The sequence below is a fragment of the Ursus americanus genome, chromosome 23 (assembly GCF_024610735.1).
Source record: "Ursus americanus isolate L20-20 chromosome 23, mUrsAme1.1.p, whole genome shotgun sequence".
Classification (NCBI taxonomy): Eukaryota; Metazoa; Chordata; class Mammalia; order Carnivora; family Ursidae; genus Ursus; species Ursus americanus.
In genome coordinates, this window is record NC_142149.1 from 3,433,677 (window position 1) to 3,448,400 (window position 14,724).

General features: G+C 49.5%; 1 protein-coding gene and 1 long non-coding RNA gene across 2 annotated transcripts in view; both read left to right on the top strand.

Moving 5' to 3' along the window:
• The window catches only part of CYTH1 (cytohesin 1), a 77,341-nt gene that overhangs the window by 267 nt on the left and 62,350 nt on the right, over positions 1-14,724 (top strand). The gene's annotated exons all lie outside the window — the stretch shown is intronic.
• LOC123803250 (uncharacterized) lies at positions 15-12,329 on the top strand. Its single transcript, XR_006782789.2, has 2 exons — positions 15-10,688; positions 10,924-12,329. It is a non-coding gene; the product is annotated as an uncharacterized LOC123803250 (long non-coding RNA).

Genomic DNA, 14,724 nt, shown 5'->3' on the forward strand with positions numbered 1-14,724 from the left:
GTGCGGGACGCGAGCCCAGGGCGTCCGGCCGGGGCCGGGGGCCGGGGCCGGGGCGGCGAGGACCGGGGCCGGGAACCGAGGGCAGCGGGGACCGGGGCCGGGGACCTGGGGCCGGACGGGGCGGGGGCCGGGGGTCGCGCGGTGCCGCCCGAGCGCCCTGCGGCCCCGTCCGCGGCCCCCTCCTTTCGGGCCTCGGTGCGGTCCGCAAGTTGTGTGCCGGGTCCGCTTCTTTGTTCGCGAGCGAGGAGCACGCACGGCGGGCCACCCCGAAGCGCACGGGCTTCCCCGGCGGCGCGGCGGCGACGGCGGCTGAGCTGCGGGGACCAGGGCGCCGTCGGGCGGGCGCTGGCGCCGCTGCCGGCCGCCGTCTCCCCGGCGAGCGGTGCCGGGCCCCCCCTCTGGCCGCGCGTCGGGGACACCCAAGTTTGCGTTCCCGCGGGTGCTCATCACTCCGCAAGCGTCCCACCTGACAGTTCCTGAATCCCCCTCCTGCTAACCTTATCCCCAGAACTGGTGGCCGTCAGCCAGGACATTCCTCCCTCCAAGCGCTCGAAACTGCAGGGCTCGCCAGAGGTTATTTTGAAATGCTTTTAGTTAATTTATTAACATTGTATTCATGCGGAATTTGAGAATGGCAGCTCGAACAGGGGGTGAAACTTCTGTGGGTTGGGAGCAGCCTGGGGTACAGCAGAGTTTAACGTGCTCGGGTGGCTGCGTGGATCCGTTCCCGGCGTCTTAACTGAGGCAGGTCTTATTTCTTCTTTTTATGCACAAGTAAGTCATTGTGGAACTGTGGACGGGGAAGAGGTGGCTTTGTGACCTGCAACTTGACCCTGCGCCGAGCACGCGGGAGTGTGCAGCTGCTCTCAAGACCCACTGGCAGCCTGAAGTGCAGAGCGCCTTAGGGATGGCGACTGTCAGATGTCCACTAGTTACCTTCCAAGTAAAAGCCTTATGTGCTTTCCTTTTGTGATTGAAAAAAAAAAAAAAAAAATCACCTCCGGGCTGGTCCCAGAGGGTTTTCATCCCCTCCATACCTCTTGGCACAGGGGAAGCCTCGCCCAGCTTTGCCTGCTGCTATTTTGTCTACCTTCTCTTGCCATTTAATGTCGGGCCTCACGGTCCTGCCAGGCTTTCTTCTTGCCCTTTGCTAGTGTTTGTACCCACCAGGCGAGGCGGGAAGCTCTTGGTCTGGTTGCTTTTAATACAGTGACTGCTTTGCCAACGGGCATGACATGAATTTGTACTTGGAAGGGGTAAATGGAAGCGGGTGCATTCGTGTCCCAAGGCAGCTGTAACAGATTAGCACAAACTCGATGGCTCAAAACAGCATATAAATTTATGATTGTATAGTTTTGGAGGTCGGAAGTCCAAATGTGGTCTCACTGGGCTCAAGGTGTTTGCAGGGCTGCGTTCCTTTTTGGGGGTCCTAGGGGAGTAGCCATTTCCTTGCCTTTTTCAGCTTCTAGGGGCTACCTTAATTCTGTGGCTCGGCCACCTTCCATCTTCAAAGCCAGCAGGTAGCCCCTTCTCATTTCTCTCTGACCTCTGCTTCTTGTTAGGACCCATGATTACGTGGGACCCACCAGGATGATCCAACAAAACCACCTTAGCTCTGCAGGGGTAATCCCGCTTTTGCCACATAGGGTAACGTAGTCGTGGGTTCTGGAGATGAGGTCATGGACATCTTTGGGGCCGATATTCTGCTGACCACACATAAAGATGAGAAAGAAGTTTATTCTCCCCCTTATACAGTTAAAAGCGTCATCTTCTTTGTATTTTGGAGGAACCAAGAAGGTTGAATTAAAAAGGCTCCCCACTCATAGCGTTCACCACACAAAAAGCACCTAATAGCTTAAGATGGTCATACGGAGAATAAGATTCTCAGTTCTTTAGGGTTTCCCCAGTCTCCAGAGCTGTCCATTTCCCTCGTAGGTTTTATAGTGACTCTACCTTGAGGGATAAGACAGCTATTCCTGTAACACATTTCAAAAGCAGTTGTGTGCTGTGGACTCCTCAAGCACGTGGACTCCCCGCCCAGATGCTCCCTCAGAAGCTGGAACCTCTGTTGTGTCGTGAGTTAGCCTAGGACACCACCACTGTTCTTAACCCTGTGTCTTTGGGGAGGTGATTGTGATTTCCTAGCTGCCATTTTGGCCTAAAAAACTTTTGGAACAGACCTCATTTATAATATGCTGAAGAAAGAGAGTGAGTTTTAAGAGTTTTCCTGTTCCCATTACAGAGAACTTCAAAAACCAACAGAACAGCCTTTCTTGACTGCAGACTCTTTGGTGTTCTGTAAACCCAGTGACTGCACCATTGAATTCAGAAGCCCTTCCTCTCGTAGATACTCTCTGTAATATCAGATTGTTAAATCAGAGGTTCTTAACTCCCTAGACAGGTGCAGCATGCTTCGCCCCGCACGTGTGACGTGACATACTGGACTGTGAAAACCTGTGGCGGGGGAGGGGGGAGGACAGTTAAACACAAGTCCTTTTCAAGCTTAGTTTTCTTTGAAAAATGTGGAATTAGTGATTTTCCAGACATTTGAAGAAAGATGTTCCTATTGCTTGTGGCAGTTTCTTTCTAAATGCTGTGAAATAATTGGGACTTTTAAATAAAAAGACTCACATAATCTTCTTAGGTCACTATTCTTCCTGGACTTCACAGTTCTCTTCGTAGAAGGAAGAGGTATTTTTGCCTTCATAGAGTATCCTGCCCAAGAAAAGACTCTGTGACCACTCGCCTTGGTGACTTTTGAAATCGCGCACACATTTTTCACCTGCAGACTGCCTCGTCATGGGTCTCTGAAGCCCTTCGGAAGTTGTCCACCTCTCTTGGGACAGGCTGTGAGGTAGAGATGGGCAGGGCCATCGGTAGTGACACTGGAAGTGTTAGTGGTGATGATTCTGCATCACAACTCTGACAAGATCATCAAATTTCTGAGCATAGGTTCTTCAGATCTCTGAACTTGCGGTGCCGTTTATGGCCTTTACTTCTCGAACATAGCTTCTGCTCCTCTTTTTATGAGCTTCAGACTTGTCCCTAGTCTGGACATGAGGGAGAATTGGCCTTTAAGAAGGAAGCTTCTCTGTGAAGGCGTGGAGATGTTGCTGTTAGCCAGGGCACGACTTCCGCCATCAGAAGATGAAATGAGGCGTGGGCAGCGGCGGGCACGGTTGCTGCTGCGGGATGGTGAGTGGGGCCCGCTGCGTGCGGGGGAGATGGGCTGTTTCATCTTTGTGCCTCCAGAGCAAGCATGGGGCCTGGTCCCCGGTAGAAGCAGCTCAGCAGCTGTTGAGGGAATAATAGATGGAACCAGGTTCCATGTGGCAAAAGTTAATATTCGGTGATTGCGTTTTTGTCTTCAGCTCTCCATCCCAAACAGAAACAAGAACACTCTTCTGTACATGTCTGACCGAATGCCAAACCAATTTTCCTTGTTCTTCAGTGATATTGATGTCTTTCAGTGTTCTCGAATTTAGTTATACACTTAGCGATCTGCTTTTATGGAAAATAATACAATTATGAAGTCAGGGTTTTCTTAGAAAATCTGGAACATAAGGTTACCATAATTATACATTTTGTGGTCTTTAAGGTAGAGTTCCAGGGGTGATATTAACATGTCAGAGGGGATAAACATTTTTAGAATTCTTGATGCATGGTGCCAATTTGCTTTCCAAAAGGGTTGTACCGGTTTACCCTGTGCTTAGCCATGTGTGGGGTTACACGCTTGAGTATCACTGTGGATATGGCACTGGTGAGGATTTGCATTTGAAAGCTTTTTTTTTTTTTAAACGAACCTAATGGTTACAAAATGGCACCTCATTAAATCTATTGATCACCAGCTAGGTTGAAAAAATTTCTTTCCGTATTTGTGTATTATGGACCTGCCTGTTCATGTGGGATGTTGGTTTCTTTATTTACTTGACTGAGATTAACTCTTTTTTTTATGGCCTCGAACAAATCAAATGACTGTTTTTCTCACTCTGATATTTTCAGGATGGGGAAAATATATATTCAGTCTGACTGGGGTTGGGGTGAGATTTTGACCAATCGTAGTAGTCACCTGTTTATCTCTCTTTAATTTTTCTCTTGAAGATTGATGATCTCTCAACCCATATATTGTCTTCTGGCCGAATACGGATGTTTCCTTTAGAGGAGAGTTGTGACTTAGGTAGCTCTTCCTGGTCTGGGTTATACTGATAAATGGGTCAGTCTGTGGGGTCTTAAGGCTCTTACCTGCTCCTTTCTAAATGTCTCCCATAGCAATGAAAAACAATCTTGCCAAATAGATGATTTCTTATGTGTTTCATGCATTCAAGATCAGATAGTTCTATAGAAAGAACCAGAAGGACGGTGCCTTCTGGTTTCAAGGTTGAGAGCACACATACAGGTCGCTCTGCCAGGGAGAGGCAAATGTGTGTGGGGGGGGGCTGGACAGTGAGGCATAGTTTGGAGCTTCAGCTTGGAGTCCACCCCGCCCCCGCCCCCCAAGGCCTGTCCGCCCCTTTCCTGCTTACCCTCCCACATGAGAGCTTGGACAGTAGGCTCCTGAGGAAGAGTACTTTGCCTGAACCTGTCCGTTTGCTTTGTTGCCACACTGCTTGATTGTCTCTCTAATTATTGTTGCTTAGTTTCAGTTGCAATAATAGAGGCATGGAGGAGGTGGAAAATTATTTAGAAATGTTCAAGAAGTGAATCCCACATCCTCTGAAACTGCTGGTAATGTTGTTTTGCCTCTCTCTTTGCATTGACTAAGAAAACGTAAGATGGGTTGAGGCTGTGTAGGGGATTTTTGTTACTGTTCGTTATCCAGGATGCTGTGACAGTCTCTGTTTTTGTGTCGCTGAGGTGGTTATGAGTTGCATTCTGTGCCTTCTGGCTCCTGTAACAAGGGTCAGGACATGACCTTCCTTATCAGAGTCTTTTCCTGTTTTTCACTTTTTTTTTTCTTTTTAGAGTCTTCAAGATTTTTATTTCAGAAGAGTGCTTTTCTCTGGCATTGTTACAGTCCATATTGTAATTATTACCGTTGGGTATGAATGATGAAATTGATATGATGCTATTAAAAACCTTTCCTCTTCAGTAGTGCTGTCGTGGGCTTGGTGTCGGCGGGCCGTGTGTCCGTGCGGTCAACAGGCGTGTGCAGCCACTCTGCACCACGTGGCCCCTGTTGTCGGGGATGCTTTGAGCCTAGAAGACAGATGTGGTGGCAGGCTATGAGGACGAGGGTCAGAGTGGATGTGGCAGGTGTCTATGTGAAAACCCTAGGTGAGCAGGGGGAGCAGTCCTGCCTGGAGTTGGGGCGGAACCGATTGGACAGAGGACAGTTTCCAGAACTGGAGTTTGGAAGCTCAGTTGGTAACTAGGTGAATATGACGGAGAAATACATTTCAGGCAGAGGGAGTGAGCCAGGGCCAGCAGGGAAGGCGACCTGGTCCCCTGGGGAGCTGCGTGGTTCTCTGTGCTTGGAGACTAGGAGGCCAGAGACAGGCTCTAGGGAGGAGGACAGAGTCATGGAGGGCTTCTGTACGTTACCAAGGACTGGTCTCTGAGCCACAAGGAGCCTAGGGGGTTGAACTGGGATATTTCATGATGATTATTTTGCATTTTAGAAAGATCCCACTGCCTGGTGTGGTTGCCATGGGCAATGGGGAGACCCGTAGGGAGCCGTTGCAAGCATCCTGGTGAGCTGGAGGAGGAGGGCCTGGTGGAGGCAACAGGAGTGGGCCAGAGGGAGCGGTAACTCCAAGACACGTCAAGGACCTAAAAGCATGGGGTTGGTTACCAGGGTTTGGGAGAGATAAGCAGGGTTCCAGATGATGCCAGGTTGCTGTCTCAGATGACTGCTTGGGGAGGGTCTCCAATTGAATGCAGGTGCTTAGTTTTAGACACACTGAGTGGAGCTTGGGGGTGTTAGAGACCATCCCCTGAGAGAGGTCCACTTAGACAGTTGAATTTGTCGCTGGAACCCAAGAACTTAGCAGCACACGAATGGGAGTAGAGCCCAGGGGAGATCTCATGCTGACGGAGAAGAGGGCCAAGGGTGTTGTCCTGGGCACGGCCTCTTGCCCCCCGTTGAAGGGCTGGGCAGAGCCAGGTCTGAAAAGAGGGCCTTGGACCGTCGGTGGGCAGAGAGGGCAGCAGCTGGAAGGTAATGTGGAATGGAGAGACTTGCTTTAATTCGGGAATGCTGTACCTCTTTATAGAGTCTTGTTATTACTTTTTTTAAGTGAGTGCTCCGCCAGTGTGGGGCTTGGACTCACAGCCCCAAGATCAAGAGTCACATGCTCCACCGACTGAGCCACCCAGGCACCCCTGTAGACTCTTTTTAATAAACATTTTGGAAACTGTTCTGAGCCAGTCTTGAGTTACAGTACTCATGCCCGGCGCGCCGTGAAGCTGGAGCAGGACCGGGCTACGATCGTTCCATCTGTGGGGCTGCCAGACCACGTGAGTGTGTGCGCCTATGAGCGGAAGGTCCTTGAAGCTCTGCGCCGCCCCAAACACGGCTTCCAACAGGGCTGGTGACGGAAATGAAGAGGATGTTTGGAGTTCTAGCTGTATTTTTGCATTTTCAACTGCCTGGACATTCCCCTTGACCTTTGTCGCCATCTCAGATTCTGCCTATCTGAAGGTGTTCTCCTGCCTCTCCATTCCAGTCCTCCCTCCAGACTCCCTTTTCTTTTCTTTTCTTTTCTTTTCTTTTCTTTTCTTTTCTTTTCTTTTCTTTTCTTTTCTTTTCTTTCAACTTTTATTACCATTACCTGTCACCCCAGTTATCCAGGCTTGAAGGAACAGCTGATTCCATTGTCTTCCCTGCTGTCTGAGCTGTTTTCCAGCGACCCGTCCATCCATCCACCTGCTCAGCCTCTTTTTCGTTATCTTCTTGGTGTCAGGGTGTTTGCTTGAATTTAAAATGCAGGCCTGCTTTCGGGAAGCTCATGATGTAGGGGAGTTGACATGTTGAAAAATTTCAAGAACATGCGACAGATGCTCTGATGGAGATGTGAGCAAACACCGTGGGAGCCTGGGGCGATCCAGTTTTCGCTTTGCTTTTGGGTGGAGCTGCTTTGGGGGAACACACCTGCCTCTGGGGTCAGATGCGGTGCGAGCATTGCAGAGCACAGCAGTAGTCAGCAGCTTGCTCTGCCCTCACGCAGCCCCGTCCCTGCACCGGTGAGGAGTGGGTGTCGGGGATCGCTGGGTGTGCGAGGCGCGCCCGCTCGGGGCCGGTGGGGCCGGCACTGGAAGCCAGGTTCCCAGGCGCCAAGTCGCTTCTGCTGCGCCTCCGCTCCTTCTTCTTGCCCGTTGTTTCAGATCACTTTTCTGCTTTTCTTTACCTTATGTGCTTTTCAGAAGCTTTAAACTTTGTCTTTTCTTCTGGAATTGGGGTGCAGAGTTCTGTGTCTTGGTACAGTTTGGTTAGTGTTGTGGTTAAAGCCTGTGTTGGGGGTTAAGAGCAGATTTAGATTGAAAGAGCCCCATGTTAGTTTTAGGGTGGAAATTTGAGGGGTTTGTAGGATTGTACAGGAGAGGCCATTCTTCCTCCTTCAGCTGTTGGATAGTGTTGGTTTAGAGGCCAGTGTTCCCTCCCAGGGCCTCTGGTGGCCCGGGCTTGGAGTGCTGGCAGTGGGAGTGTCACAGCCTGACCTCCGAGAACCCCCTGGAGCCGGGCCATGCATGGCGGTTGGGCAGCGGGAATCTCTAGAGAAATCCAGGTAAGCACGTAAAGGTTCACGTTAGTAATCCTGCCCCTAGCCACCTTGTGCTGAAGCTTGCCTCAGCCACTCGCGGCGACCTTGTCACGCCACTTCCTCACCTTTTCGCCCTTTGGGGTGACACGTAACAGGCTTTTGGAAAACGAAATTCAGGAATGACTTGGGAGAGCACTGCTGACGAATAGTGTCTCTTCTGGAGAAAGACAGAGTATCTTCCAGCGTCTTCCTGCCCAGCACTCTGACTTTGCGGCCTTGTCTCTGGTCGGAGGAGAGGCTCGTTTTTGCACCGGGCCTCGTCTGCGTGACAGTCCCTGGTGGGTTCGCCTGAGGATTCTGACTCAGGACTTCAGCTCTGTAGCTTCAGAAGCAGACTTGGAGGCCTCGATTCCTACCCTTCATGCAGTGAGAACGCCGACTTATTGCTCTGTCTGAAGGAGTTCTGGAACCAGGTTTCGCTCAGTGGCTCTTGCAGGCCAGCTATGGAAGCTCGTGCGAGGGGACTGTGGTTCAGGATACCGGGGGGGGCCTGGGCACGCCTCCTGATGTCCACATGGGGCCCCTCACTCTCCTGTCAGGGCCGTATGCGGCAGTGATGGAGATGGCGCACAGCCCCACGGTGTCCTGGGCAGTCTCCGTGGAGTCAAGCCTCCGGGTCTCCTGGTGGTCTTGTCAGGCACCCTTCTTCCCAGGCGGTTCTCCTTTCTCTCCGTGACTTGTGCTGATGTGAAAGGGGAGCTCCTTCCCTCTGTTCAGTAACTTGACAAAGACCTTAGTGAGTTCCCTGGGGCGCCTGGATGGCTCAGTCCTTAAGCGGCTGCCTTCGGCTCAGGGCGTGACCCCGGCGTTCGGGATTGAGCCCCACATCGGGCTCCTCCGCTGGGAGCCTGCTTCTTCCTCTCCCACTCCCCCTGCTGTGTTCCCTCTCTTGCTGGCTGTCTCTCTCTCTGTCAAATAAATAAATAAAATCTTTAAAAAAAAAAACAAAACCCTTAGTGAGTTCCCTCTGTGTCCAAACAAAGCGTGGAGGAAATGAAATTCTGAAAAAGTTTTTAGGATTATAATTGGGAGATTATTTCCTGGATTTATAATAACCCAAAAGAAATAGGGATTCCATTATAGACTTTGTGGTCTAACTGTACAAAGCGCACCCTCTGGCTGTGTCCATGGTGTGCAGGGGAGGCTCCTGCGAGTCTGCTGACCTCAGAGAGCCCCCTTCCCCCCCACCCCGAGATCCGACCCCTCACAGATCTCCATGCTTCCTGCTTAGCCCACTCGCCGGGAGGCACCCGACACTGTCCCCCACTGGGGCCTTTCTCAGGCTGTTCCCTGGGCTCGGATGCTTTCGTCCTGACGTGCTCATAGTTAATGCCCTTGCCCACCAGCCTTGGCTCCAATTCCGACTCCCCCAGGGAGACTTGCCCAGGCTGCCCAGCTCATTAGACCACCTGCACACCTCTCCCCAGACTCACCCCTCATGGCACTCGTCACCTGCTACCAGTGGTGTTTACTGCGCGTGCCTGGTCTCTTCCAGCTTTGTGATCGGCTACGACCGTGTGCCTAGCACTGGCCCGGTACTCTGTAGGCTCTTCGTAGCAGTGTGTTGAAGGAATCGCCCAAGCCGTACTCCCTCTCCCCATCTGTGTTTGACAGAGAGACTGAAGCCATTGAAGTCGTTTGTGTCTGCCTGTGAGTTGTGGTTGCAATTAGAGTGTAGCCTTTTATAAAACGTCACGCATAAGATGTCCCATTTCGTTCTTCAGGTGTTCTGGGCTTTATTTGGGGGCTTGGTTCCTGCTGCCACTGGTCGTGGCAATAACCAGGTGGGAAGCTCCTCACTACTGAGTTGCTGGGAGGGTTATGGAGATGCTTTCCGTGCATTCGGAGATTTCAGTACAAATCTTGAACATTTAGATGAAAAATAGGATTATTCTATTCTTAAAGGTGCGTGTGGCAGAGAAATTCTTTGAGGGGCTGATATATTCCACAGTCAGGTGATTTGTGGTGTGAGCTCTTAGGAAACGTTACTGAGTTTGACAGATACTTGATAAGGATGAGGCATAGGTTTTGATTTTTTTTTATGATTAACAAATCAGGAAAGCAACTGGACATCAGGGTAGGAAGTGGCTCTGACTCGAGATATGCGCTCAGTGCCATAGAGAGACGGAAGGAGTGGCTGCACTATATTCTTTTCCTGTGGCTGCTGTTCGAATGATCACAAGTTTAGTGCCTTTAAACAATACAAATTTGGGGCACCTGGGTGGCTCAGATGGTTAAGCATCTGCCTTCGGCTCAGGTCATGATCCCAGGGTCCTGGTGACCCTGATGCCGAGCAGGGAGCCCGCTTCTCCCTCTCCCTCTACTGTTCCCCCTGCCTATGCTCTCTCACTCTCTCTGTCAAATAAATAAATAAAATCTTTAAAATAAAAAAAAATACAGATTTATTCTGTTATTGTTCTGGGAGTCACAAGTCTGGAATGGGTCTCACTGGGCTAAAACCAAGGTGTCAGCAGGGCTGGATCCCTCTGGAGGCTCCTGGAGAGATTCTCTCCTTGCCCTTTGCACCTCCAGGAGGCCGCCTGCATCCCTTGGCTCCTGACCCCTTCCTCCCATCTTCAAAGCTGGCAGTTACCGCTAAACCCTGTCTCATGTCTCACTGCTCTGACACTGAGTCTCCTGCCTCTTCCTCCTCCATATGGGATACTGGTGATTCCATGGGGCCCTCCAGTGACCCAGGAAGACCTCCCCACCTCCGGGGCAGCTGATTGGCCACTTTCATTCCATCCACATCAGTTTCTCTTTGCCACATAATTTAGCAGATCCACTCATTGCAGGGATTCGGATGTGGACATCTTTGGGGCCGTTGTTCTGCCAACCACATCCACCCTGGTGCTTTCGTCCTTCCCGGGGAATGTTCCACGTGGACAGGAAGGATTACGGTGCTGGTGCAGACTTTGTCTGGTCCTGGTAAGCATTTCTGGTTCTAGAAGAACATTCCTAATTCAGAGGTAGAGGAGAGTGTGTGCAAAGCAGTGGGAAACTTTGACCCGTCCATCCTGTTTCTGCTCCTCGGCAACCCTGTTTGTCATCAGATCACCAGAACAAAGACCGTCTTCAGTCGGAAGGCTGTGCTATTGCTGCCCTTTCTTAGCAATGTTTTTGTACTTTCTTTGACAGTAAGGAGAATTTTTCCTGGTTTCAGGTAATGGAAACATCCCTGAACAATGGTGCTTGATAGGAAAAAGGAGTTCATTATTCTAGATGAGATGCTGGCATGACGTGATCTGGTGATTATCTTCTCAGACATCTGCCTTCTCTTCGAGTCACACGATGGACACCTCCTCGTGTGGAGGAAGCAGGCTGGGTGCCATCCTGCTTCCACAGACTCTCGGCAAGGGCTCATTTGCTTTAATTTCCACACCCGGTAGATTTCAGGGATACAAAACCAAATTTTTGGCTAAATATTACTGTTCTTAAGCTCCCATTTTCTTAAACACATAAATGTATTTATAGCATTCTACTAAGAGGAATTTAAACTTCTACTTCAAAAATTATAAAAATAACACATCTTTATGTTAAAAACTCAATTGCTAGAGAATGTACATAATTAGAAGTCAGTTCTGATTTTTAAAGGGGTTTCTATAGGCCCTAGGATGTTTGCACGATTTTCGTTATCCCCAAGGTCACCTCACCTGATTTCAGCCTGGAGCAGCGGGACCGAAGGAAACAGTCCCTGTGAGACTTGGTGGCACTTGGAGTAAATGAAACTCTCAGGACGGTTTGACATGTGAGCGCAGACGTGAGCCACAGCGTGGCTCTGGGAGTCAGAACCTGGGAAGCACCGACTGTCCCATCAGGAAGGAGGTGCTTCGCTACATGTCATATGTTTGTGTTACAGAATATCAGGTGCCTCTTTAAAAATATGAGATCTGTGTGTTACAGGCGTGGAGGATGGCCATGTGACGTTGAGTGAAAAAACAAGTTGCTCATTACGTATCCTGTTTATTAAATATGTATTTTATCAGTTCATATTTGTATGTGCAGAGAAAACCTCAGTAACCTTTATAACGATTCAAGTCAAACCTCGACCCCAGAACAAAGCTGTGGACTGCGGACAGGGCGGTGGGGGAGGGAGAATGGGCGGGCACGGCTCCCCGAGTTTCACAGGTGAGCATGGAAGGTGTCCAGTAGGATAGCCTCTGGTCTCCTTGACAGTCAGCAAAATGATGATGCCCAAATAATGCTTGTATTGGGTTGAGTTTGATTTTAATAAGTGATGCCATTAGACTTATTTGGTATCTGTATAACTTTTAAAAGGTAGGCATGTGGTGCTTTGCGTGTAGAATTACTTTTTAGTTCTGTTTAAAAATCTTACAGTCTGTGGGATAGTGGGATTTTTGTTTGTCTTAGGAGAAAGCATTTAAACTAGTACGATGTCACTGCGTTCTTTGGTAAACTGTAAAATCTATTTGGATGAGAGGCCAGGATTGAAACATCAGTGGTCAAAAAAAAGTGGAATTAAGTATTTCCTGAATTTTTGGCTTTTAGATATCCAAACTTATAAAAATAACCATGTTCCAGATGGATGCCTTTTTTTTTTTTTAAGTTTTATTTATTTTTTTAAGTAATCTCTATACCCAATGTGGGGCTCGAACTCATGACCCTGAGATCAAGAGTTGCAAGCTCCTCCGACTGAGCCAGCTGGGTGCCCCCAAATGGAGACCTGTTATAGTTGGAGTAGGCAAGTGTCAGAGGAAGATAAACATGCAGAAGTGGTCTGTTTAATTTGTCTGAAGTTTGTAATCTAGTAAATTGGGGTTAGCGTGGTGGTCCCCATACCTGGCTAATCTGCGGAATCACCTGGGTGAGTTTTTTTAAGAAAGCAGTTTTTTCTGGGGCCCCACTCTAGCCATACCTACTGAGTTGGGGTCCTCTGGGGTAGGACCCGGGAATGAATGAATGAACACACAACACACACACATTTTCAGAGTTCCTAAATTCGAGGAGCTCAGGTGTAGAAGAGCCCCTTCCTCAGGAACCTCACACTGCCTCCCCCCCCCCCCACCCCGGGGCCGTGTGGCAGGGCCTGGCTTGGGCTGGTGCACCAGACATGGAGCTTGTCATTTCCCATGTTGGTTGTGTGAAATGACGATGTGAGGGGTTGTGTGTCGTTGTGTGTCCGGGATTGTAAGGAGTGCTGGCTGTGTGTTAACTGCATCTCCAACTGTAACCCTCTAGTTGATGCGGTTTTCTTTAGGCTATTTAGAATTCCCCTTAAAGGGTTTTGAGCTTTCAAGCCGAAGTTTTAAGAAGAGGCTCAGCAGATCAAAGAAGAAGAAGAAGAAGAAGGAGAAGAAGGAAAAGAAAAAAAAATCCAAAGAAACACACAACCAAGCTGGGGTTTGTTTACTCCTTTGTTACAGTTACCAAGTTTAGCTACCTCCCCACCTCAGGTTCCCCAAGTGTCTGTGTGGCTTTCGTTCTGTGCCTTTTAGAGACACCTTCCCTTTGTGTCGCTCTGTTGGAGGGCGGCCCCTGGACTGATGCCATCATAGAGCTCCGGTCTGTCCAGCGGGGGAAGTGACCTAAAAAGATCCTTCCCCTGTCCCCCTTGGGACTGGATTGCCAGGCCCAGTCACCTTGCCAGAAGGGTCTTCCCGCAGCTTTCTCTCTCCTCGGGGGTCGCGGTGCGGGGGGGGGGGGGGGGCGGGGGGGAGGAGTCTGAAACTCAGCCACTTGAGGCGGCCTGCGAGGTTGGCTGTAATTGTATATGTCCTTCTTACTTCACCACCTGGGCAGACTTTGAAAAATTATTATTAATGGAGAATTTCAACAATGTGCAAAAGTAGAGGGAAGAGTGTAATGAACTCCCACGGACCTGTTACTGTGTACATTTTGGTGTAATTTGCTTGCAGTCTTTTTTTATTCTGTGCATATTCCTGCATGGTGACCCACCTAAGTCCTTTTGGGAAAATGTAGGATTAAAAAATAAACCTAAAAATGTGTTCCAGTTGTTCTATAGAATGTTTTATAGTTTCCTAAAAAAAAAAAAAAAAAAAAAAACAAGAAAAGAAAACTTAGTGTTTTTCTCTGCCATTACAGTTTGTATGGACAATTTCTTAGTGGCATCTGTCCGGGCAGAGCCCCATTCTCATAGTGGCAGCAAGACTCCAAAGGAGAGGACAGGCAGGCTGGCGGGCTCGCCGCAGCTTCACAGGGGCTGGAAGCAGGTAGTGAGACGTTGGTCACATGTCACACAGCAGACAGCAGGACCTCAGCCTGGGGGTGCTGCCTCCCCGACCCAAGTCCCATGGGGGGACGTGAGGGGCCCCGATGACGTCCACGCCTGAATTGGGTCAGTCTGCAGTTGAGGAGCCAGGGACCAAGCAGCAGACAAGCCAGACCCCCTCCCCTGGGAGCCAGCGGTTGTGCTGTGTGGTCTTCTTGACCAACCAGATGTGACAGCGAGACGTGCAGGGTTGTGCGGGCCCCATGGTGGCCTGCCTCTGCCAAACACAGCCTGTGTGGTGCGCCACCCTTCAATTAATTATCCTCTCTTGTTGGTCATTTAGAAGTTTCCACTTTGTTTAACAACAGATAACTCTGTAACATCATTGTTGGTAGAATGTCGCCGACATTTCTGATTATTTTCTTAGGCTAGAGTCCAGCAAGTCAAATCACTGGGTCAGTGAGTTTAGCTTTTTATGTTTAGTCTCCTCATAGGTACTGTCAGATGGCTTTCCAAAAACTGTCACGTATACATTGCCATCTCACTAGCGTATATTAGTTTACCCTTCCCAACATTGAATTGTTTCTCTTTTTTTTTTTTTTTAAGTAGGCTCTACCCCCGATTTTTTTTAAGTAGATTTAAACTCAGGACCCCGAGATCAAGAGTGGCATGCTTCACCACCAGGGCCAGCCAGGCGCCCCTCATCGAATTGTTTTTTAATCATTGGCTTTTTGATAGAACGTTTAAATATTTTTCTCTCTCTCTCCTCCCAGT